At 35.4% G+C, this 25,765-nt stretch overlaps 1 protein-coding gene across 1 annotated transcript in view; it reads right to left on the bottom strand.

The window, feature by feature from the left end:
• The window catches only part of LOC110448422 (buccalin-like), a 58,931-nt gene that overhangs the window by 20,580 nt on the left and 12,586 nt on the right, over positions 1-25,765 (bottom strand). The window lies entirely within an intron of this gene.

Below are 25,765 nucleotides of genomic sequence, written 5' to 3'. Positions count from 1 at the left end.
ATAAAACAATTATGTTAATGTCAAAATTGTCAAGTTTTGGTTTTTTCGGTTACGTACGTAAAATAAATAATAATCAATATAAAGACTAATTGATATTCTTTCCTTGTGTTAGAAATCCTTTTGGCCGAACTGTGTAAGTGAGACCGGCTGAAATTTCATTAAATCCCTGATTTTTCAAACAAATGTTATTTCTGATTTAAGACCTATGGTATTCGATTAAACTTTAATACAATCTGATATACGAAGATGTTTTACTGCAAACTTTAAAATATCTTCCCAATAGAAATGCATTTCTAAACCTACCTATTATATTTTTACGGTGGCTGCTGATATTCGATAGGAACGTATTTCATTTTTACAAGGAAAAAAATTAGCAAGGTTTCCAAATGTTATGCAAAAATAATTGCGAATCCTACAGTATTTTAGGTCATCTAATTAAACATAATTTTCATTTCAATTGTTTGATATATTTTAAAATATCTAATGAAGAATCAATATGTAAGAAAACCATTAATAATTTGTTTAAGCGAATTATTATTCGATGAATTATATATTCGAAACATACCGAACAAATATTCTAGAATCTAGGATAATACTTAAATGTCAAAACGTCAATGATCACAAGTGCTGTTTTTTAATTATGTAACCTTTCTAACAACTCGAGCCTCAATATATCTAATGCTTTGGAAATCTCGCAATGCTGTTTTGCATGATAACGCATAGCACATCGATTCAGAACAAATATTAAACATATAAATTATATCAAAATAGAACTAGGAAGTCTGCATCACGTCCACACTCACAGGAGATGCCTTGATTTATTGCGCCAAATTTCTTACCGTCAGTTTATAGTTGTGATTATTTGAGAGAGCAGTATACCAACGTTCAATAAAACCCTTCTGTAATAGAAAAGTCAATCTTCAACGAACACTCTCTGATGCCATCTCAAGTATGCATGAACGAGTAGCATGGCCTCGCGCGTAACGTCTTACCACTTACCCGCTAGACTCAATAAAAGAATTAGTGTCAACAAATAAAGGAAAAACTTCACAGGCTCGCTGGCAGGGTTGAGAGATAACCAGGTTGAAATTCACGACTTCTTTCTTCCATTGTATTGATCGGCGTTAAGTAAAAGATCATGCTATAACTGAAAATCGACGTGTTTGCAGAAAATCAAGGATTAGTGTGGTTTACGCTGATGATATTCTGGTTTCGTGTAGTAATATGACGGAAATTGCTTATTTTTTTCTGAATGAATGAAATGAAAACGGTCGTATAAACAGAGGTGATAATGACATTTGTGTTTGCTGAAAGACTTTATTTGATCTGAACCCGATTACAAACGTACACAATTCAATTTCGATTGTCAGTTTTATTTCAAACTAAATCTTTTCTTTTTGTGTGTGTTTGTTAAATGTGTCTTCACTATGATGCAATTTGCACTGTTTATCAAACGTCGTCCCTATTCTTTTCCGTTATGCATTATTGCTCTGTTAAAACTTTATAAGTATGAAACATTGAACAACTAGTACTAGAACGTGCGAAGTTGGGAATGGGCAGCGTCCAATGACAATTAAGCCTCTGACCAATGTCGAAAATCAGTTGCATATTTTCTACTAAACCTGTTTCAACATAGAATAGAATTTATATCCTTAAAAAGCATAGCACTTCTTTTTTAAATTTTACATATGATAAATATGTGTTTTGCTTAAAAACTAGTTTGCCGATATCCAGATATATTTCTAAGACAAACCAAACAAGCTTATCAGCCCATTAAACTGAACACGTCATCACACACGTAGAATCTCGTCCGAACACTATGTCACCTTGAGCCTTTTTTTAATTGCAGCACGGCTCTTATCTTGCAACACATTTCAGGAAATAGATACGATTTTTCCAGTAAGTGTTGTTCCTTTTTTGCTTCCATTTAATTGATCTGTTAGCCTGTTGCTCATCAGTGATTGTAGTTTAATATTTTTATATGGAGGTAAGTGCAATATGCCATTCTTTAAAAAAAATCATTATTTATCCTTCGTTTCATTCTATAAAAACTGAAAAAAAAAGAAAAAATATATGTTGTTGCAATGAGTCTCGCACGAGTTAAACCAACTATGAGAAAATGTAAAATATGATTTTGAGATCATTTTTAGTTAAGTATTTCAAGAGTGTATAAGATAAGTAATATATAAAAAATGTACCGTATTAGCAATACATAAAAACAACGACTTCCGCTGAAAAGAAAGAAAGTATGGAATATTGCAAAGTATGATATGGAAATATTGAAATAAATCGGTATTTCATGAGCATAAGGATTAGAGGATTTAAATAAAAATGGACTGCATAAACATAAGATAAAGACAACATCTTTCTATGAGATCAACCGACTATTAGAGATTGCAATATAGCATTTAAATATACTGAGATGTTTCAGTCTTTAAAGAGTGTAAGGAAAGGCGGATATAAAGTTGAGTTCAATATATTTAACCATACTAAAAATGAAATATACTGAACAAAGATATATAAAACTTAGGTAAGGCTTACTAACACTTATTGAGAAACACTAAGATTTAAGTGAGAAAACTTAATAAACAAAAAACCTTAAGTTAATCCATAAATACTTATATGAACCAAACGTAAACTAATCAATATCATACTCAGATACCAAATTAAGCTGCCTGATGACACATTTCGTACAATGGTTGTGTCGCACTTTCAGGCATTTACTATATAACATTCGATTGCTTAAAAATAGTCCCAGGGGACAACATTGCCGGGTACATAATTTTGCGTCCTGTTTGTGATGTATCAACTTTTTATTAAACTGTCTTCCTGCATGTAAAGGATTTTTGTCAAGCTCCTGTCTGATTGAAGTTTCCACAAAAGAAGGTTCTATTTATACATATACCGAACACGACAGCACCTAGCCAGAAGGGAAAACTCTTTCAACTAGTAAATAATTAGTAGTCAGCACAGCCAGACTTTCTTAATCATTATATTATAGCTTTCAGCAAGTTTGCACTCATAACAGGGATCAAAAAAACAAGAGCGGGAATTCTGTGCACCAGGAAATTCTAGGACTCTAAACCAAATAGAGGCGATAAGGCAGAGCAGATTCGTGTTATCATTATAAAAATTGCTGGTAAAACTCATATTTGATTTGTAAATAAAATATTGCTTTACGATGTTTTACTGATATGTAAGAAGTAGCCTAATAGGCATACTGTTAAAATGATACAATTTTATAGGCCATTAAATATGTGTGTTTTGTTTAACGCATGAATAGTAATGTACATGCATTAGATGGCTGAAGCAATATTTTACAATCTACTAGATCAGGTCCCCGTATTGTGCCCTGTGACCACAAGAAATCTGCTGCACGCATTGGCATATCTGGAACCTTGATATGTCTCTCTACTTTCTAACAACTTTTTGTTTCCCAACGTCTCGCTTGGCAGTACCTCACATTTGGCGTTTGTTTTGAACGTTTGCCGAGATGAGGAATAAAATGGATTCTGTCCAAAGTCACTGAAAATGGTGGTTGTTTTCTCCTGCTTATGCTCAGTATTTAGGGTAGTCATACTAAATGGTTAACCCTGTGCCAATGTAATATCACCAGTTGAACTACTGAGCTGTGTGCCTTCGGCATGTTATATTGGTTACATAGCACTTAAAGTCGGTATCACATCGGTGTTATCTACAGGAAGGCAAAGAGCACCAGCCCTACCACCATTATCACATAATATACACATGGACGCATACCAAATATACTTTGAGGTATTACCGAAATCATCTGTGCTGTTATTAGCTCGTTAAACAAAATAAATTCAAACCAAAGCAAACCATAGCTGTTGACAGGACGTTAAATCCTATAAAGCTAAACCAAATGAATTCTGCCTTGTTTTAAATGCATTACACACACCGAGATTAAGTCAAAGTCCAAGTTACCCTGGACAAATGAGTCTGATGCTGGTTGTTCCTGTAGTGGTCGTGGAATTGTATCGGAAATTGTTAACAGAAATACGGATCGCATCATCCCGTCAACGTGCCGAGAATTACATATATGTATGGGGACCTGAAACTGATACACGGGCTGTTGTTGTCGGAACTGGCATAATAGGTTATGATAACGCCATAATGATTTATAACACCAGATAAATTCTGTGATGATATAACAGATCAAAGTTCTCTTTTTGAAATAGTGAATATCTGGCTACATGCACGTGCAAAGTGTTAAACTGCTCCTATACATCGTGTAATCATAGCTACATTTATCATTAATTATGCCATTTGCTGTTATTTGATTTAGTAACATTATCAAGAGTTTTTGTATATATGTGGTTTAACAATAAAAGTGATTATATTTGGCGGCAATAAATGAAACAATATGAAATTCAGTTTAATTATAATAGAAAATTATATTAATTGTACGAAACTGTATCGTAAACAAAGAGATGGTAATGATATCAACATTTTTCAGGATTTAACAGTAAGGAAAAACAGTTCTTTTTAACATTTGCGACAAAAGGAAACCAGTGTATACTACTACAGTGGTTAAGAGATAAAGGATCTTACATGAGTTTCCATTTCATATGAGATTTATAAAACGAGTCTAAGAATTTCTCATTTTGATCCAGATTTGAGGCATTTCTTTGTGTAAAACGACAATTTTCATGCATCCTTGAAATATAAAAAAGCCGCCATTTTGACCTCAGTGCGTAAGTCTGTGACGTAAGGTACTTGTCCATGGCGTGACATCACAGTTGAAACAATTGAAAGTTACAACCAATCACAGGGCTAATAGGACATATTACATGTACCTGGGTTAATTCGCAAACAAATATGACATGGGTATATTCACTGGATAACACAGTACATTATGTGATAAAGCATCCCATTGCCATTGTTTGTGAATGTCTTTTTGTTACCATGTTGTTTGGCCCTTAATTACAGAATAATACAGAAACAAACCGAAACAAAACAGAGTATCCTTATAATGGCGTATTGTAATATCACAGAAGGACAAAATTTTCGGTAGGCTTAACAGTTGAATGAACTCGTACTGAAGTGTTTACGAAATTTGATCACAATTGTTCAGACGTTTTGACGCATATGTGCACACTTGCCTGTGTTTTCGACGGATACCAGCTTTCACATACACTAAGCGTTAAATTCATATGATAAGACACTTACTGAAATGTATGGACTACATTCATATGAGAATGTTTCAATGGAATCAGATGTTAAGTGAAATCGAGATAAAACGACATCAACATTGTGCTCGTAGAATACACATATATGATTTTAACGTAGCAAGCCGCGATACGTTCCTATTCTTCCTTTTTCGTTTTTGCTGCGTCTCCCTAAACACCCTGCCATTAAATGGCATTGGCTGTTTCGCAGGCGTTAAACCACTAAACAAACTGTTTCCAGTCTGGTCGTGGTTCGCATACTTCAATTTCAATCAAACGCTTTGTTTTTTACGTTTACGTTTACGTAAGGAATGGCCAGTACTGATACATGTAGTACCTCCAAAAGAGTAGTCATTGGTTATTGTTATATTTAACGCCATAAACTACAATATCAGACATTTTCGAAACTTAACAGTAATCTAACAGTAGTTAAAATGGCTATTGGTATATACAGTTGTGGGATCGCACAACGTTACACGATGTGCGGTGTGCGCACGATGTGTGCGCGGTGTGTGAACGGTGTGTGCACGATGGGCAAACGATAACAAAACTGGACGATCATTGCTTGCGCACATCTGTGCGCACGATGGACGAACAATCCTGGTTGGTGTAAATTGAGGAATGCCTTAACAATTTATACGGTTTCGTGTTTAAACATATAAACTTGGTATTTACGTATGTTTCTATATTCTAGCAACATCTGTAAACTTATCTTTCTGTCTATACATTCTTCTATTTAGAAATTATGTTTTCTGTGTTTTTAAACAAACTTAATCGACACATGTAAAATTACAACACAATCCAGTATCAGAGACGTATAATACGTATTATACGTCTCTGCCCGTATACAGGTATACATAACCACTTTATACATGTACCTGGACCATAGTTTTCTCCCCGCCTTTGGCACTTACGTAACTCGTCGGGTAAGGCCGGGGGTGTGCAAATCCAGGTGAAGGGGAGCTATAGGCAAACGAATGCAAATAACAAATACTATTCATTACGGTCAAACGGTATCGCATATCAGCTCTGTGTGTCAGACACTGGTCAGGTAAAACTTCGGACACTCATAAAATTGTTATTTACCTGTTCTGTTACCTTGGAGCCAAACCCTTTCTTGACAGCCTAACGGTCGCTGTAATTCTGTGTAACACGCATTGTGAAATTGTATAATCCTGATTACTGTGATGAGATATTACAGATATATACACAGTGTACATTATCGCATACAAGCCTTCCGTATTTTTGTCATTCCGTAATTTCGATCTACAAATGATACCGAATCGCATAGTTGTGCGGAGAGAAGCGCACAACGGGGCGAACAATTGCTAAATCGCACAGTTGTCACACCATGTGTGGACGATGTGCGGACGGTGTGTGAACGATGTATGCACGGTGTTCGCACGCTATTTTTGGTGCGTTGTGCTGTCCCACTACTGTATTTCTAATTGAACAGACACTTTTTTGGGTAAGTAAGTTTTTTTGGTGTATAACGGCTTCGAAACAGCCATGGTCATATGAGGACAGACGAAGGTAAAAATGTGGAGATATTAACTTTTTTGGAGAGAAAAAAATGAGAATACTGTTATAAAAGTTTTCTCGTGTTGGTTGAAGGTCAATGCAGTCTAAAAGTTTTTTCCTCTAAGTGTATAAGTTTAGAATATTTTCCTGTAATAATGAAGAGTTAATAGTTGTCATGGCGATGCTTTTTAATGTAGTTAGACCTTTAACATTATTTTCCACGATCGTGTCAATAGCAAATACTCCTTTTAACAGCACAGAAGCCCTACAGGAACATTATTTTGGGAGACAAGTTATTCGAAAAGATATCTATTATGGCCACTGAGTTCAAATTGTAAAGTTTTTGCCTTACCTGTGCGGCAGTACAAGAAGTCAATTAAAACAATTAAATTAATGCAATAATCTGTAAACGCTTTAACACGACCATACTTGAATAAAAGCAAATTCAGACAACATTATCGAGTTGAAAGCGCCTACGTTAGACGTGTGAAAAAATGTTACCAAGGAGATGAACCATTTATGAATTTTTATAAGTCATGTCTTAAATGCCAAACAATTTATTTTTCGGTCCCATGTGTGCTTTCAGCTCTTTGTCGTATTAAATCAAATCAAATACCTATAAACTAGAATTTGAAAGCATCCATAACTACGGTTGCAACTATAAACATTATTTTTAATATATTCTACTGTAATTAATAAAACAAATTTTATGCTAAACCATGCGACAATTGTGAAATAAAAGCAACAGTCTACGCCCTAACTTGAGGATATCTCTCTATATCTAGTCATCGATGAAAATGTCAAAGAACAGATATGCTTACACAGCGGAAACAAAACAGTCCTGTTTGGATATTTGATGGATTACATTATTTAACAGGATTGAGAAAATAAAATGGTAATTTTGGGTTCATCGACATATATTATTTTCATATTTCAACCTTTTTATTTTTCGTTTGAGGCATTATTTTTTGTGAGCTTTTTCAGCATGGTTTGGACCTTAATGACTCACATTCTCGATATGTTAATAGCAATAGATATTTACTATATTTGATTGCCACATTTTTTGCTGATGCTGCTTCCGTTCAATAAACCAAAGGGCTCTCTGCTGGATATTAGGTTCAGCTTCACCAGACAGGGCAGGGGGTGCTGGAAGTGGATGTGGGAACAGATGGAAAGCAATCCACCCATCCCTTTTATACCAGGGATGTCCCTTTGTGCAATTATGGCAACTGACATGTGCATAATGATACAAAGGGGACAATAATATAGCTATCAAAGTCTTTAAATGGTTGCTGCTATTCCTGTCTATATGTGAGCATGCAGCTATTTTGGTAATCGCAACGGTTAGTTTATATGTTGTCAGTATAATGTAACCGGGTTGAGTTTTGTTTGTGTTTGAAACCTTCGGCAGGATATTTCAATGGGGTCGGCATTAGATCAGAGATATTGCATAAATGCCGGTTCATCAACATACGGCTTTCAGCGCACATGCACACGTCACACTTAATGGCCAAATATGTTCATACGACGCTAAACCTTATAACCAAGCAATTCATTGAAACAGAGAAAACAACATCACGAAAAGCAAACACACTTAAAAACAAAGAACTATATGAACCCACGGTAGAATTACCTGTTCGATGAAATACTGTAATACCTTTAAATTTGAACATCCATATATAAGATCCCCGTACCACTGCAAAAACAAACGGTATTTACGCATTGGAAACTTATTTCCCGGCATTATTAAAGTGTTGATTAATTCTTTCTTCAGAGAAAACTATTCCTTACATGACCTTTATGAAGAAACATTAAAAACGAAATAGACAAAATATATTCTTCAACTGTCACCTGAATTAGCAAATGGCAAGACTTAGGATAGATACCTGGACTGAAGATTGTTCTACTATCATTATAACCCACTGAACAACCTGACGAACGGAAATGTTTGCCCCAAACCGTGCTACAGTTATGTCCAAAAAGAAATTAAGGGGATATTACTGCATACACGACAATCCACAATTATTAGGACAAGGATCCTTAATGTATACAAAAACTGGGAGTCTATTATAAGGGGGGAAAATGCGATGATTTTCCAATGGTTTTTAATAAGATTCAACATTACAAAGAAAAGGTCATTTGTTTTTTTCAAATGCGTTTCTCCAGGTATCCCTCGTAGCGACGTGATAGCTCCGATAGCTTGATTCAGCTTACGAACGATAAGGTGTAATTATCAAAAACGCTCAGATGGGAAAATATCTCTGGCTCGTACACAGATGAAGAATAATCGATACACGAGCATCATCACTGTGACAGGTCTCAAACACGACATCACAGCTCGTGGACATTTTATTGAAAATATAACAATTTCAAACAATGCCTATTGGTGGTTCATACTTCATATGAACACGAGTGGGATAATCAGTACCCAAGCATACAAAAGCATGCACTCGGATATATGATTATGGTAAACATGTTGATCGACAGTTTGTGCGGGTATATCAGTAATCATGTCGGCTTTGCACTAATTTTCAATGAAAATCGTTCGCAAGCTTCATATGGTCTGGTGCGCCGGGAAAAAAGCAGCCATGGTTGACAGGTTATTGGGTATGAAATATTGCCGACAGGACACAATGTGTAGGTTGACAATGTCATAAGTGTGATGTCATGATCACATTTGTATGTTCGTACCTTCACACTTCACCATGTGTATGTTCACACCGCTCTACAAATGTCCCTGCTTGTTCACACGATAATTTACAATCAGTTTATGATTGAATGCGCGGTTTTCAGACAAAAACGTGACAGATTCTACAGTACGCCGTCTAATAAAAAGTTTATTTGATACAATTTCTGTTCAGTTAATATACTATGTTTTATTTACACTCAATCGATCTTTACAATAATATAAGATATATTTACACTCAATCGATCTTTACAATAATATATGATATATTTACACTCTATCGATCTTTACAATAATATAAGATATATTTACACTCTATCGATCTTTACAATAAGATATATGTGTTTGTTATTGATGTTTTCCTAAATCGTTTATACTTTTTCACCTGTTAATTTTTATTTTGATAAACTTTAAATTTCTATAATAGCATAACTGTCACATCATTGTTAGGCTATCTGAAAGCTGTTGGTCTTTAAATAAAATTTGAGTCACCAAAGCCATTTTCAATATTTAATTTGACGTTTGTCTTTTACCTTTCAGTTTTGTTTGATGTTTTTATTTAGCATTTGTTTGCCCGTATGACCTATCCTGTGCTGATGTGCCGTTAATCACTGATAATAATAATAACTTTTTTTTAATGTCTAATTTAGTGTTTTTGCCTTAATGACTAATACAAATTAAACATTCATACGACACTATTTTTTAGTCAACACAGCTTTCCGACACAACGTGTATCGTCACAAAGGCTTGCGTGTATTTTTGCATTAAAACCACATACTTTCGACAAAACATGCTGCAATTGGGAACATTTTTATTTCCTTTCTTTCATGTCTTCGTTAACTCTTTTTCTTTCTACTTTTCTTTTCGACAATGTCTTCTTAGGCTCTCGTTCTAATATGACCCCGACTGTTGCGAAGACGTTAAACCACAAACAAACAAAACATTCGTGTATGTTCATACTGTAATAGTTTGACCACATATCACTCAAAGACCCTTCAAATTACAAACTATAACACAAATCCGTAAATCTGTGTCCACTAACTTTGTGTTTAAAAAAATAAAATTCACGTGATAACAATTTTTCTGCACGTTTAACGGCCGCAAAAATCATTAAATTGTAACATACCTTTAAAATAATATTCAACGAAGGTTATCAATTGAAACCAACACCATTACTCTATATCGGCAATTTTTCTCTCTTCCAAACCAATGACGCCAATCAATGTTGTCAATTGGTGTTGTGACTCAGTGACTAACTCAATGAATATCTTGCATCCTCAAATGTTCGGAGACATTCACAACGAGGCGTATCTGTCATTACAATGTACTCTTTTTTTATTCATTTATTCATTGGATTAGAAGTGTACCATTAAATGTGTCAACAGTGGGTATACATTGGTGGTAAGACAATAACTCTTGGCACATATCAGACAGAGAGAATTTTGACATTCTGTCAGCTTTGTCCCTAATGCACAGTTAAACTTTAAATTTAAATTCAATAAGAAAATGTGCGAACGCTTACCGGGAGTGCTCTCATTCGCTTGGGATAATTTTCACACACATATATATATATATCAAAACGTGAAACGAGTCAGGCCCTGACAGCCTTAATGTTACTCATCACACATATAAAGATTATGTTTGACAATTCGGTCTACAATGACACAGCTCTGAACTGTTTTGTTAAGAAAACACTTGATGCATCCCCCTGCATACGAAAGAGGCCACGTATGGCCCTCCCGACCCCTTCCTCCTGAATTGGGTCTCCCGTCGCAAAGTTTCACCTTGAAGACACTGAATGGACGAACATTGATCTGCTTCCCTCCCCCATTGCGACACTTTATTTTCTTTTTCCAATTTCTCCGTTTAAGGTGTTGTCTCTCTAGACACCCTTCTCCGTCTGATCTTAACTGTTGCGTGAACATGAAAGTTAAAATAATAAAAAAAAATGCCTCACCTTTAAGTACAAAGATTTGTTGAATATTGGAATATTTCGGTAAAGTTACTTTGTCCCCTGCAAATATCAAATACTATATTTATTGACCGGGGTATACATTCATCGCAACAGCCAGTCATATGAAGACGGTTGAATAAGGAGGCACTATAGAAAAGAGGTTTTTGGTTTATTTTGTTGAACGTCCTGTTAACAGATAATGTCATTTAAACACGGGTTTGTATGTATAGGTGCTGAAGGGAGGGTATGCTAGGGTATTTGCCTCCTTTTTATAGCACTGATCTGATGCCGACTTCATAGTGCTACGTCACTGAAATACAATACCCTGCCAAATGCACAAGGAACACTTTCCCGCCTACTGGAAAGAGAGTAAGTAGCTATAGGAAAAAATGGAAATGCAAGTAGGTAAAATATCACACAGACTACAATGGGAGCGGCAGATCAATTTAAGTCCCGTTAATATGCTTTACTTTTTTTTATTTATACATGTAACATAAAGTAATGATGTATTTAGTAATTACACCAGAACACACTAATTTGCCGTAACCTGTGTTTAGTGCACCTTTCGTATTTCTAGTATAAAGCCTAGAGCAATATTGGAACAATATTTCAATTATTCAAGCATGATTGATTAGTTTTTATTACATGGCATTGTATTGAAATATTGACAACTAAAATTAGATATATGGATATATATACTTTTGAGATAATAACTTGTCACGGCACTTTCATTGTACTAAATTATTATACCCCTTTTCTATAACAAGGCAGATTATTGGATACAATCAATCACGTGCTTAAGTGACAGGAACACCACGCGATCGAGTAGCGGTTATAGCGTATCCCCATTGTGACGTCATAATTGAATCATAGATGACTGTTATCATGCTAATTTTTATTTCAATTTCAAGCAAAGAAATATTTTCAGTTACAATATTTTAAAGCTTTCTAAAGCTAACATTTTCAATCGGTTTATTTATAGTAATATACCGTTATAACGAAGACATTCTTTGTGAAGCTTTATTGGTTATTCCGCAAAATGTCCATGACAAATGTTCCCTATTGCCATCTGCTGCACCCGATACAATACTTGGGATCTTTATCTTTCTTTCTACTTCTAACTGCCTGTTATTTCCTAGCGCCTTTCTTGGCAACACCTCACTTTTGGCCTTATGTTGAGCATTCGCCCAGGTGAGGAAGGCAATGGGTTCTATCCCCAGGCTGGGACATACCACATTCATTAAAAAAGATTGTTGTTATTCCTTGCTTAACGTTGAGCATTTAGGGGAATGGCAACAACTGGTTCACCCGTTGGCAGTCGAATGTGACAGGGAGGAATGCTGTGCTGGATGCCTTCGGCATGGTATTTCAGTGAGGTACATAAAGTCGGCATCAAATCCGCGCTATCACAAGAAGGCAAGCGCACCAATATATCCTGTCTCCTGTATACGCACACGCCAGCACGCACACACTACACACATGAAGACACGTCCTGCAATGACCTAAGGTGTTAATATGACGTTTAACAATACTAAACCAAACCAAGCCACTGTAATGGTGTTGATTTAAGGTATCATGGAACCTCGTGTATTCATTGTTACTTCTTTTTATGTACTGAGCTTAATGTATTGCATTTGTTTGAGGGAGGTACAAAATACTATTAACAGGTTATAGTTGCCTAGGAAAAGTATACTTGTTATATTTTATTAAGTAATTTTCATTGATTTTGTCGTGCAGAGTTAGTAGAGCTTATACTTTTTGTTGCGAGAAGTCTTTCACAAAGATATTGTTTTTAACCAAGATATATTTTCGATACATCACAGCCCATATGATTTCCTTGTTTTTGATTTCGTATTCCAGAAGGTTGTCTTGGGAAATCGGTTATCAGTTCTGCAGTAGACCGATATGTACGGCGTGGAGTGAAAGGATCGTGTGATACATCACCAGAAATGCCTGTATAAAGTTAAACTAAGAATTTGTCAAGACGAGAAACCCTGATTGTTCACATTCCTATGGGTAGAGAATAATAACATCAACAGCAGTATTCTCTCTGTCTGAACACACAGACAATTGGACTAGGTTAAAATTAAATTTACACACGTGTTTGCCTAGAATAACAGTCAATCAGGGAAGACAGTACAGACTTTAATCTGATAATACAATACATTACGTACAAAGGTACCCATACATCTTACAAAATCACAAGAAGACATCACGTTGAAAAACCGTTAATTTAAAACCAAACAACCAATTCTCTTCAACCAAGTCTAACTACTTGTTTAGGTTTTTGATCACACGAAAACAGTTGTAGTATCTACAGTTGATAAAAAAGTCACTTTAAAGCGTCATCGCACCGAAATGTCACACCATGTCCAAGTTGAACACCCCCAATCCCAACACTGATAACGGCCTAGTCACAATTGCCACTTTTGATAGTTTTGGTTTCTCTAAAGTCTGCTTAGCAAATACATATGAAACCAGTAAGTTCTGCGGTGAGGATTTTTTAGTAGCCCTTAAACGTTGAAATTGTTCGATACTTAAGTTATTGCATAAGGTGGTTAACTACATTGGACGAGAAAGAAATCGGGTTATTCACAAAAATCTACAGGATTTTGAGTAAGGATAATGGAACATTTATATGTCATTTTTTGAATATGCAGCATCTTTAAACTGGCACACCATGTCACAGGATTGAATTGTTTAGATGTTCTGTTCAAGATGAAATGCTCCACATTGAGTTGATTTGAAAATAATTGAATCGTAGGTAACAATACATGTATATGACCATGCATTTCAATTGTATGTTTTTTTTGCAAATATCGTTTTCAGCGACTGAAAAAGTCGCTGGTCTGGAAGACAATTATTAGACAAATATTGGCGCTGCCATGGACGTTTCCAAGAGATTACATAAATGCGCATGTCCATAAATACTACGAACGTGTTACGTGAGCTCACCGCCACATGTCAATTTCACTGTAGCCTCTCATTAACAACCTTTAAGCATTGAAATTGCTCGAGGAAAAGTAGAAATTGATTATCTCTGAACATAGAGTGTGGGGGCAAATATTGAATACATATCAAACAAAAGAACGAGTTAAACTGTTTACTCAGATTTAATCTGTCGAGGAAACTCCTTTGAAACCGTAGTTCATTTAGAGCACTGCAATTCCTCAAATGTCATGTGTTATTCCATTAACACAAAGGTAACGGTAATAAGTGTAAAACTGTATTAGTATGCATTACATGTGAGCTAATTACCTTGTCGACAAGCCGTGTATATTTTAACCTGGATCATAATATTCATTTTAACACGCTTGTTCGAACTATCCATCTAGGTATATTAATCTGGCTATAATAATAGTAATGGCAGTTTAGCGTTTATATGCAAATAACAGGTATGCTTAAAGTACTATAAAATCGGGGATGGGTCTTTTATGGAATAATAACCATAAAATCATGCATTGAACTTCAAATGAACACCAGTTGGTTGGGAATGGTTAAAGTAATCTTATACGAGTTAATGAAAAAGTGGTGACAACCATTACGCTATTATGTGTCATTTACGTCAATCAAACAGGAATATGATATCAATGTCATATATTTTACATAAACACGAGCTTCCAGAACTTATAAACATAAAACCGTTCATATAAAGCTGGTCCTGTGTCACACATATATGATGAATGTATGGCAAATGCATGCGAGTGCACCTCAAAAGCTTGAAAATAGATACAGCATGTCAATATTGAACTACACTGATGTTTCGTTCCTTCTAGGACAAGTCGGTAATACAAGGGGCCAAAGGTGAAAATATAAATTGGTCTAAACGACTGTTGAAACAGAAGAGGAGGTCCAGAAAACCTTCATAACATTAAATGAATTTCAAAAGTTAGATCAGTACTGATTAATTTCAAATTAATAATTGTTCAAGTGTGTATATTATGAACCGGGCCACTACTCAAAAGTGATGGTTTTGGCCAATAGCGTAACCGCAAACACCTGAGACTAACAAAAGGAGACCATGTCTTAAATGTCAATATTAATGCAGATTTTGTATACTTTTTATATTTAAATACAACAATAAAATATCGCATAAAACCTTGCTTTGGTGAGACAACCAGAGTCAGACATGTATAAGAACATGTCCCCGTATGTGAAAGGGTTATACTGGAGGCGATATAACACACGTGCATTTATTTCAAAGTAAATGGCGTTTAAACATGTCTGTTGACGATAAAAATGTCGCTTTCTTCATTGAGAAAATTATGCATTTATAATTTATAAAGCGCTTAATACGTCTAATTCTATCGACAACCTGGTGACTTAGTAGTAAATCTAAGGATGGTAAAGAGATATTAGGTTACAGATGCGTTTGAAAATTGATACTAATTGTTAGGGGCTGTTATCATATTGTATGCATGACTTATTGTTTAATGGACTTCCGTTTACGATGAAATACCACGAAGAGGAAACATGTAGGATGACAAATCCGCCCAAGCATCGTCCTCATTTGAGATCGAAGACAATTTCACATCTGTAGAACGATTACCATCGCGTGTCATGAAAAAACATGCTAGGTTAATAGTAAAACTGAAAGAAAACGTTCAGTGTAGCATGACTACAGGGTTGTTAAAGGGATTGTGTTGTATAAACAGTTCTAGAGATTGTTTTATTACACGGTTTTTTGATGTTGAAATCTCTTTTCGAGCGTACAAATAAAAACATAAACGACTTCCTGTTCCGGTCGTTTCATTAGGAGTCTTTCATAGACAGAAGTTAAAAGACATTTTCTATTACTGAAATGAGCTAATAGAGGGCAATCAGCTTTAAGATACATATTTGGCAAAGGTTTTATTCACTAATACTTGAAAGTACGACGGATCAACACTATCAACGTCACATGTCAGAGAGACATCAGTGTTAACAGCCGTTGCGCCTTTGACACTCCCAAAATGTGAATTGATATTGGTGCAAACTCTCTGCACAATCGGTCATTGTTTATTGACGCTATCGTTATCATCAATTCATTATGCAACATAAACATACTTATAATATTATTTCTCCAGCAAACACTATAGATTTTCTCACCAAAGGATAAATATGCTAGGAGTTGGAAGCCTTTTTTTGCTACCCGCTGGACGTGATTTCATTGGTCAATCTTCTAATAATGCCGTAAAGTAACAATGCATCTTCCATTGTGATGACATAGTTCATGACAATTGCTTCTCTGATCAGGAACAAAAATAAAGTATCCCAAGAAAATATGCTTTGCAAGATATAATATTTGAACGTTGTCTGAGAAAAGGTTCCTAAACTATGATAATTGATTAGCATGTTCCCTTCTTATTATTTTTTTGTCGAAGTTGTAAAAAAAACCACTTGGTAAACCTCGTGTCTTTATTCAATTTGACAATTAACTAGGTAGAGTTAGATAAACATGAAAATTTACTATCACTCGTTGAGAAACTTTTGTTATAATTTAACATACAGAATAGCATAGTCTAATAACTGCCGCTTAACATTTGTACAATAAAAATGCTTTTGGCCAATTTGCCTATTAAATGCCTAAAAAATGGGATATACTTTTTCGAGTTGCAAAAACCTATAGCTTTCTTTTGGCGTTATGTGATCTTCAGAAAACTTGAACGGCAGCTTTGATTGTGTCGAATGCCTTAAATCAGTATAGAATATCACTGGAATGCAGAAGTAAAGATGTCCTTCATCATTCCAACTGAATTAAATATCTCTGATGAATTAATGTCCACAGCGACTTTCAGCCAATTGACACTGGTGAAGCCTGAGTGTATTATCGTTAAACTACATCAACGTCAGGAGCTATCATAGTATCGAATGAAGCAACACAAGATCATCAATTGTCGAATACGTCTATTCTCTTACGTAGATTGGATTAGTTTTTAGGTTTTATGTTTAAATGTTTTTATTCGTTTTATCATTTTGTTTCCGCTGTCGTTATTCGTAATGCATAGTCTTCAGGTGTAAGCTCGTCGATTGAGAATGGCTACATTAATGTGAAGTCTTATCGAGGTTGTACATTGTAGGGTCCATGTTACGAAAAAGTATACTGAGTCTTGGCTGACATTACATGAAAAAAGGCTGACAAGAATTGAAACAAATACGTAAATACAGTGTTATACGACCCAAAAGCGCTACAGAGCATTTGCCAAAAAAACAAAACAAGGAACATTTAAGCCTTCTGAAAAGACACGTTTGAATTCGATTTCGTCATTGCATCAATATCAAATTTCGAGGAAAGCGTCGTTGAAATAAGAAATATATGTCTTCTTCACTTCAAAATCGTTTCGAATGTTTTATAGTAGAATTGCAATCAACCCACGCTAAAATACGTGTGGTTTTTCATTTCAAAAGAGATTCTTACTCTAATAATACACTACTGCTGGGTTTCCATAAGTAAATTCTTACTCTGATAATACACTACTGCTGGGTTTACACAAGTAAATTCTTACTATGTTAATACCTACTGCTGGGTTTCCAAAAGTAAACTCTTATTCTGTTGATACACTACTGCTGGGTTTCCATAAGTACACTCTTACTATGTTAATACACTACTTCTGGGTTTCCAAAAGTAAACTCTTATTCTGTTGATACACTACTGCTGGGTTTCCATAAGTAAATTCTAACTCTGATAATACACTACTGCTGGGTTTACACAAGTAAATTCTTACTATGTTAATACCTACTGCTGGGTTTCCAAAAGTAAATTCTAACTCTGATAATACACTACTGCTGGGTTTCCATAAGTAAATTCTTACTCTGATAATACACTACTGCTGGGTGTCCAAAAGTAAATTCTTACTATGTTAATCCACTACTGCTGGGTTTCCAAAAGTAAATTCTAACTCTGATAATACACTACTGCTGGGTGTCCAAAAGTAAATTCTTACTATGTTAATACCTACTGCTGGGTTTCCAAAAGTAAATTCTTACTATGTTAATAAAGTAATGCTGGGTTTCCAAAAGTAAACTCTTACTCTGTTGAGACACTACTGCTGGGTTTCCATAAGTAAATTCTTACTCTGATAATACACTACTGCTGGGGTTCCAAAAGTAAACTCTTACTATGTTAATAAACTACTGCTGGGTTTCCAAAAGTAAATTCTTACTATGTTAATACACTACTGCTGGGGTTCCAAAAGTAAACTCTTACTATGTTAATAAACTACTGCTGGGTTTCCAAAAGTAAACCCTTACTATGTTAATACACTACTGCTGGGTTTCCGAAAGTAAACTCTTACTCTGTTGATACACTACTGCTGGGTTTCCAAAAGTAAACTCTTAGACAGACAATGCCTTCATAGTTAAGCTATTGATAAACTTCCGCTTTTTTCAAGCAGGTTTTAGTGGATGTTCTCGAAGCGGTTTCTTCAATCTTGGTATCTTTTTTTTTTAATTTGTGGGCACGTATTCTTTTATTTCATTTTTAATGTGTTAATTATTTTTTATCCATAAAACCAATGCACGAGAAATTCTTTATTGTAAGAACAATGACAACTGTAGTTCAAACAGTATTTGTGCTATCAATATATGACTATTCATATTCTATAAACTCATAGATATGATATCATGTAGTACAACAAAACTCGTTTTATATTGATGTTTTATTTTTTGCATCTTTTAAATATTTTAACCTTTGAGTTTAATTTGATAATTCCCTATTGTTAAAGTCCGATTTAATGCTGTTTGACCATAATGATTTAAAACGTCGATGGAGCTTAAAACAAATAAAACGACATTCTATCTAATAAAATGGTTGTATATGAAGCACCATGATATTTGAATTACGATTTTATGTTGCAATGTAAAAATATGATTGATATTTTGTAGAATTTCTAAGATGGCAACAAACAGAGGTGGAGCCGGAATGACGTCATCATCAGATGAACACATGATCATTGACATATGCGACGTCTTCTGGTTGAAACCAAAAGGGTACTGAATTATAGGATGTGATGACGTATTCCCGATGGACGCTTTTGTTAGCCATTAACAGCATTGCTTTGAATTTTGATTTTGTGCGTATTGCGCAACTAATTTTTTTTCCATTTGGGAACGTGTCGTAAAATCCGATTATGTGTTATTTCATGTCATTTGACCTTTTTACAGTATTCTCAATTGTTCATTGCAGTACCATCGTGGTATCACATTTGCACACCCTTAAAGGGACAGCCATACTTCAGTATCAGTACTGATCCGATTATCGCCGGAGAAGTGACAAACCAAAGTTTGGTATTACAATAATTGTGTTATAGACCAAACCTTCGTCACAGATAGATACATTCGCTAGAACCACACGCAGTTGATTACATTAAAACGGGTTACAATTCCAAAAACTGACACTTTTCTTCGCACCGGACAGTACCTATTTCATTTCCATTGTGACATTTATTTATTTATTTTTTCGAAAAGCTTATTAGATTTGTTCACATTTACACCGCAAACAGGAAAAAACTTATCAAATCCGTTATCCGTTTACAATTAACAATATGGACTGAAAATGTATTGGTCGATATTTCGCGGTTCAATTGTTTTAAGAAAAATTGGTATTTTGTTTTCAATTGCAAGAAAGTGAAAATTGAAATGTGTTCAAAAATAGCACTTAAAAACTTATCAAACCGCGACTAATAGATATAATCATGTATTTCATAAAACCTAATAGTAATTAGCAACTTGTATGTATTTAACTTTAAGTTCTCTTGAATGTTAAACCTAGCAATATAAAATAGTTTTATGCTTCTCAACTCAAAATCTAGTTGCATTGAATACTGTAAACACAATGATAACACATTATTAGTTTGGATTATTTGGTTTAACGTCCTATTACCAAAAAAGTCATTCAAGGATATTTGCATGCATGTGTAAACACTATTTGTTTGAAGCGGTATGTTGGCGTATTTGCCGCATTGCGATATCGCGGATCTGATGCCGACTTTTGAGTGCTACCTCAATAAAACACCATGTCAAAAAATTAAATCTTAATGTTACATTACAGAAAATCTTACATTAAAGTATTGAATTACAGCACATTCACATGAGAAAACACTCATGTTACGTCACATAACACCTGCCATACAATACACTTCATCTTACCATGCAAGGAAACAATATACTACCCATAAACATGAAATGTTACAACACTAGATGCTGTCATTAAAAACGGTAGTCCATCCGGTCATATGATAGTGACAACGAATGAACCAGATGTCCCACCCTGTCTATCAAAACTTAAGTCGTTAGCGACATCAATCTTGTTCTGAATTTGAAGGAAACATCATGACAGATGCCACATTTAATGGAGGAAATGCTTGCAATATCGGACCTCTTGCTTTCGTTTCCTGGTATTGTTGTGGTGCATATTGTTATTCTTTTTGGTTTGACGACCCATCTATGTCTGCTGTCTCGATTGTATTGATTGATTTGTTTCCTTAAGTTTCGATTGAGATGTGGGAATAGCTTTTTTCTATGTGTGAAAACGCTGTGTTAAAATATGTTCTTGTCTTAATGCTATGAAACTTTGTTGCTAGATGTTGATTCTATGATTTAGTGAGTCTATGATTTAGTTTATGTTTTGTTGACGCTGTAATATATTTCTACTGTTAACAAACTCACACCCTAACAATAAAACATATGTTTCCCTTAGTTCGTGATTGTCAAGGGTTTAACGTCCTCAATGTGTGCTGTGTATGCGTGGGTGTGTGTACCGGAGACAGAGTCGATGTCTCCAACACACACACACACACACACACACACACACACACACACATAGGCACGCATCCCTGCAGGTGTGGCATCGGGAAAAGAATGCACCTGATGTTACCAAATGCATTTATTGTACATGTAGGAGGCGATTAATGTGGGAACCCCTGCAGAATTGGGGATTTGCTTTGGTGTCCTATATTTGGGGACACAAGAGCGACCAAAATAGATCTGCTTCACCTATTGCAATATTTTGGATCACTATCTTTATTTCTACTTCTAATTACCTTCTACTTCCTAACGCCTTGCTTTGCAACACCTCACTTTTGGCTGGAATGTTGGTGAGGAAGGCAATTGGTTCTATCCCCAGGTTGGTACATACCAAAGACCTTAAAATGGTAGTTGTTATTCCCTGCTGAACCTTCAGCATTGAGAGGAATGGCAACAACTCCTTCACCTGTTGTCAGTAAAATGTGACCGGCCGGAATGCTGAGCGGGGTGCCTTCGGCATGGTATTTCATTTAGATAGTACTATAAAGTCGGCATCAGATCCGCACAAGGAGGCAAGCACGCCAACATACCATGTCTCCCGCATACACACACGCAGGCACGCATATAATACTCACATGGAAGCAAGTTCTTAAATGACCTTCGCTTTTAACAGGCTTGTGAAAAAAAAAAAAAAAAAAAAAAAAACATAACCAAACCAGAGTGGATGTATTTGCCTCCTAGTGATAGCGCAATACTGATGCCGCCTGTATAGGGCTAACTAACTGAAATACAATACAAGAGAAAACGTAAAGATCCCAAAATGTTACAATAAGGGCAGCAGATCAGTTTTGGTTTCTTTAATTACACTTCTAAGATAAAGTCACGGAGAAAGCCCCCGATTACGCAGGAGAGCCAAAATAAGTCGCCTTTTACTACATAACGGATACAGCTGGACTATTCTTTCATTGAACCTGCAGGTTTTCTTATAGATCAGCTGTCTTTGGGTGCATCAGTACATTTGTGCTACATTTGTAAGTATATGCGATGATAAGTATAACAAATAATAATCAAAGAACACCAGTCAATAATGGTTCGGCGCAATATACATACAAAATCGTACACAAACAGACAATTAATTTTGTCCTTTGTTTCTTTGAAATCCTGCTCAGTGAAAATGTCCTTCAGTGCGTTGGTTTATAGGAATGCTTCGATGCGGAAATTTGGAGGAAAAATTACCTATTTCCTTAGTGTTCTTGAAATGTCATCGTTTCTGAACACAAATGTGCAGTGTTCTACTAAAAACACTGTTTATCGTGAAAGACATCTAAAAATGATTTTATTTGTTCGAATGTTCGTCTTGACATTCAGGGATATAAAATTGAGATTGTTGATTTGGAGTTAATTAGTCCTCGCAACTGATAAGATCATACTAAGACGGGTATACATGGACACACCGCCAAAAGAAATGTTTGAAAGTGTAGCGCTGAAACAAATTCATATAAAGCGTCTCTTACTATAAAATGCAGAGGAAAGCAACCAGGATTATAAGTTTTACCTTACCTCTATCCTAACAATATGACAAATGTATGTTCTCTACCGAAATTTAGTATAATATAATTATTTGCGATTATAAATCAGACCACAATGACCTGTTGTATTGACCTATATTATTTTGATTACAGGCGAGACTTTTCATCACCAACGAATCTTTAAAGGACGAAACAGCTGTTAGTGGTGCATTTTTGGCATTCTGAATTAAATACCCGCTTTTAAAGTCGCAATACAATGTTTTTGTCTTTATCTTATAATCACTGGCAATTTTAAGGTAGACGAAGTCAAATTAAAAAAGGCATTCATAATTTCTTATTAAGAGATTTCGTCTTGTGTTCAGTGTCAAAATGTAACCAAAACATTCAGTTTGATTAGAAACACTACGTTCAAATTAATTAGTTACAAGTGAAACAGGTGCGATGATAGCCAAACTGTTGGGCGATGCGGAGGTAAGGGTAAAGACACAATTACCTTTTTGGTTTGGATCCTAAATGTGCATGTTTAAAAAAACTTTTTCTTGCATAGACAATAAGTGTTTATTTTTATATTTGGTGTATAGTTATGGCTTTTAGAGATATTGGCTTGGCCATACTTTTCTATTTCATATTTCACTGTCATTTCAATGTCATTTTCGCCGTTACTGGTGTTACCGTTGTCACCTAGCACATCTGTAAATTCAAAATATCGTTTATTATTTTGAAGAAATGTGATAAATTAAATGCGTCGTATTAAGCGTTGCTTAATCATGATTGCGGATAACATCAAATCCAAGGAGGTACAAAAAATAACTTGCTATGCCTGAAGAAGCAACAGAATAGTGTGCACCTTAAAATACCGCAATGGCCCGGTATGACTGACGGCGACGGGGACAATCTTAGAACTAGGAATGAGGGAAACAATGGATCAGGGGGCCGCGGTGCCCAAATGGATGAGGTGTCTGATCTTCTGTGATCACTAGCCCTCCACCATGGGGTCGCGGCCTACGTGTGACGGTCGTGAGGAACTGGCCGCTGGTCGTTGGTTTTTCTCCACCACCTTAACCGGAAACGTCCTTAAATGATCATAATGCTAATATGATGTAAAAGACTAACAAACCAAACTAGCCGAAATAAAAGGTCGGTTTTGAGATAAGGAGTGTATTGATGGAGATAGGATGTGCATTGATAACGGTCAGTCCCGTGATGATATAGAATGTTCACTGCTTACCGGACAGTTGAAAAGAGTCCTCCTTGATAAGCACTTAGCCCGCTATGTTCTGAGATAGGAACTGCATGGATTACTGTTCAAATTGATATCTTCTTTTTTGACTTTTCAAACTATTCGGTTTAGCACTTTATTTCACTGATTTACCAAAAAGGATGGTGGTGAAAATATCCACTTTAGTCTGACTTTAACCTATATTCGTGTATAACTCGATAATGGTATTACTTATCCTAAATAACAAGCGCGCCAATTGTTCTTCTTTCCTCCGAATTATTTGTGATTAGCACTTTCCCAATGCACATCAACTAACATAAATCCATTATTGAAGAGGGTATACATAGGATTATTTTCTAACACTTGACTCGCCAAAACAGGCACTTCCTACTCGGACAAGACGCGGAACAACAAGTTTCTATCTACAAGTGTAAATTGAATAGTCAACTTAAAACATCTTAGCAAATTAAAACCATATTTCAAAATATTTTACAATGCTTTCCGTAAACGTTAAGACTAGTACAGGAATTACGGATTCCGTTTAAATCCGATTGTCAAACGCCGATATATCGGGGAAGTATGCAAACTTTTAATAACCCGGCTACAACAAAGTTAACAACATGATATTTCTGATTTTCAATTTTATTTCGCAAGAAACTGATCCTCAGGGTCCCTGAAACAATATCGATCGTTTTTATTGTTGAACGACTTTTCTTGAAAAGGGATATGTTTATACAGCATGTTCATTTGTTCTTTTCTTAAGTTCAGTGTACACTAGAACGCGGGTTTGCGCTGTATAATGCTAATAAAACAGTGTGGGCCATTCCCAACGGTGTGTAATTGGCAAACACCCAAGCCGTCATTTGTTGTTATCGATCAAGAATTTGAAAGAAAGACCAAAGAAAGTCTTGATAAGGTAATCTTGATTTGAGCAATGAATACCAGTGTATGTGGAAACCTGAACTTAATTATATACATCGCCTTAGGTGACACTTGCACGTAATTTTAGCGGTGACAGACGCTATACTATTGGTCCCTGTTGTAAAAGTAACTGTTTGCTGGCAAACATTGCAACATATCGCCACAAATGCAAGCACATGCACATTTTATAGGCACGTCCTTGAATGGTGTTATGTGATAAAAGGACGCTAAACCAAGTTAATCGAACAATCATATGACCTTAAGGATTTGCATTGCAAATCCAACCCATCAAAACATTTGAATATAAAGACAAACACGTGTATGTGTAATGCAATGACAGTTGCAAACGCAAATTAAACAAAAACAAAAATCAATTAAATAAAATATGGTTGCCTCTTTGAACCAGATACTGACGTCAGGCTCTAAGCATCGACGTCAAAACATAAGCTGCGATTTAACGTTTTACATTGCATCAAATTAGTATTTGACAGTTTACAATATTTATACAACAAACATCTGTAAAAAAAAGCATCTAACCATCACGTGAAAAAATTCACGCATGCTTCAACTTACAATTAAAACAAGCATTGGTCTAACAAAACATGTGTACGACAAACAAAACTGTACAACATCTGACATATGTACACGAACAAATATGTGTACAGAGATAAATAATTGTGCTCCAAAAAGCATATGTATACCAACAAAAATGTGTACAACGACAATCATCTGTTCACCAACAAATATCTGTAAAACGATAAACATCTATACACGATTAAACACCTGTACACCAACAAACATCTGTACAACATGAGACACCTGTACAACAACAAACATATGTACACCATTAAACACCTGTACACCAACAAACATATGTACAACATTAAACACCTGTACACTAACAAACATATGTACAACATTAAACACCTGTACACCAACAAACATATATACAACATTAAACACAGGTACACCAACAAACATATGTACAACATTGAACACCTGTACACCAACAAACATATGTAC

This window comes from Mizuhopecten yessoensis, unplaced genomic scaffold (genome assembly GCF_002113885.1).
Source record: "Mizuhopecten yessoensis strain PY_sf001 unplaced genomic scaffold, ASM211388v2 scaffold4033, whole genome shotgun sequence".
NCBI lineage: Eukaryota > Metazoa > Mollusca > Bivalvia > Pectinida > Pectinidae > Mizuhopecten > Mizuhopecten yessoensis.
The sequence above is the reverse complement of the archived record's forward strand: the minus strand, read 5'-3'. Positions and strand labels throughout refer to the sequence as shown.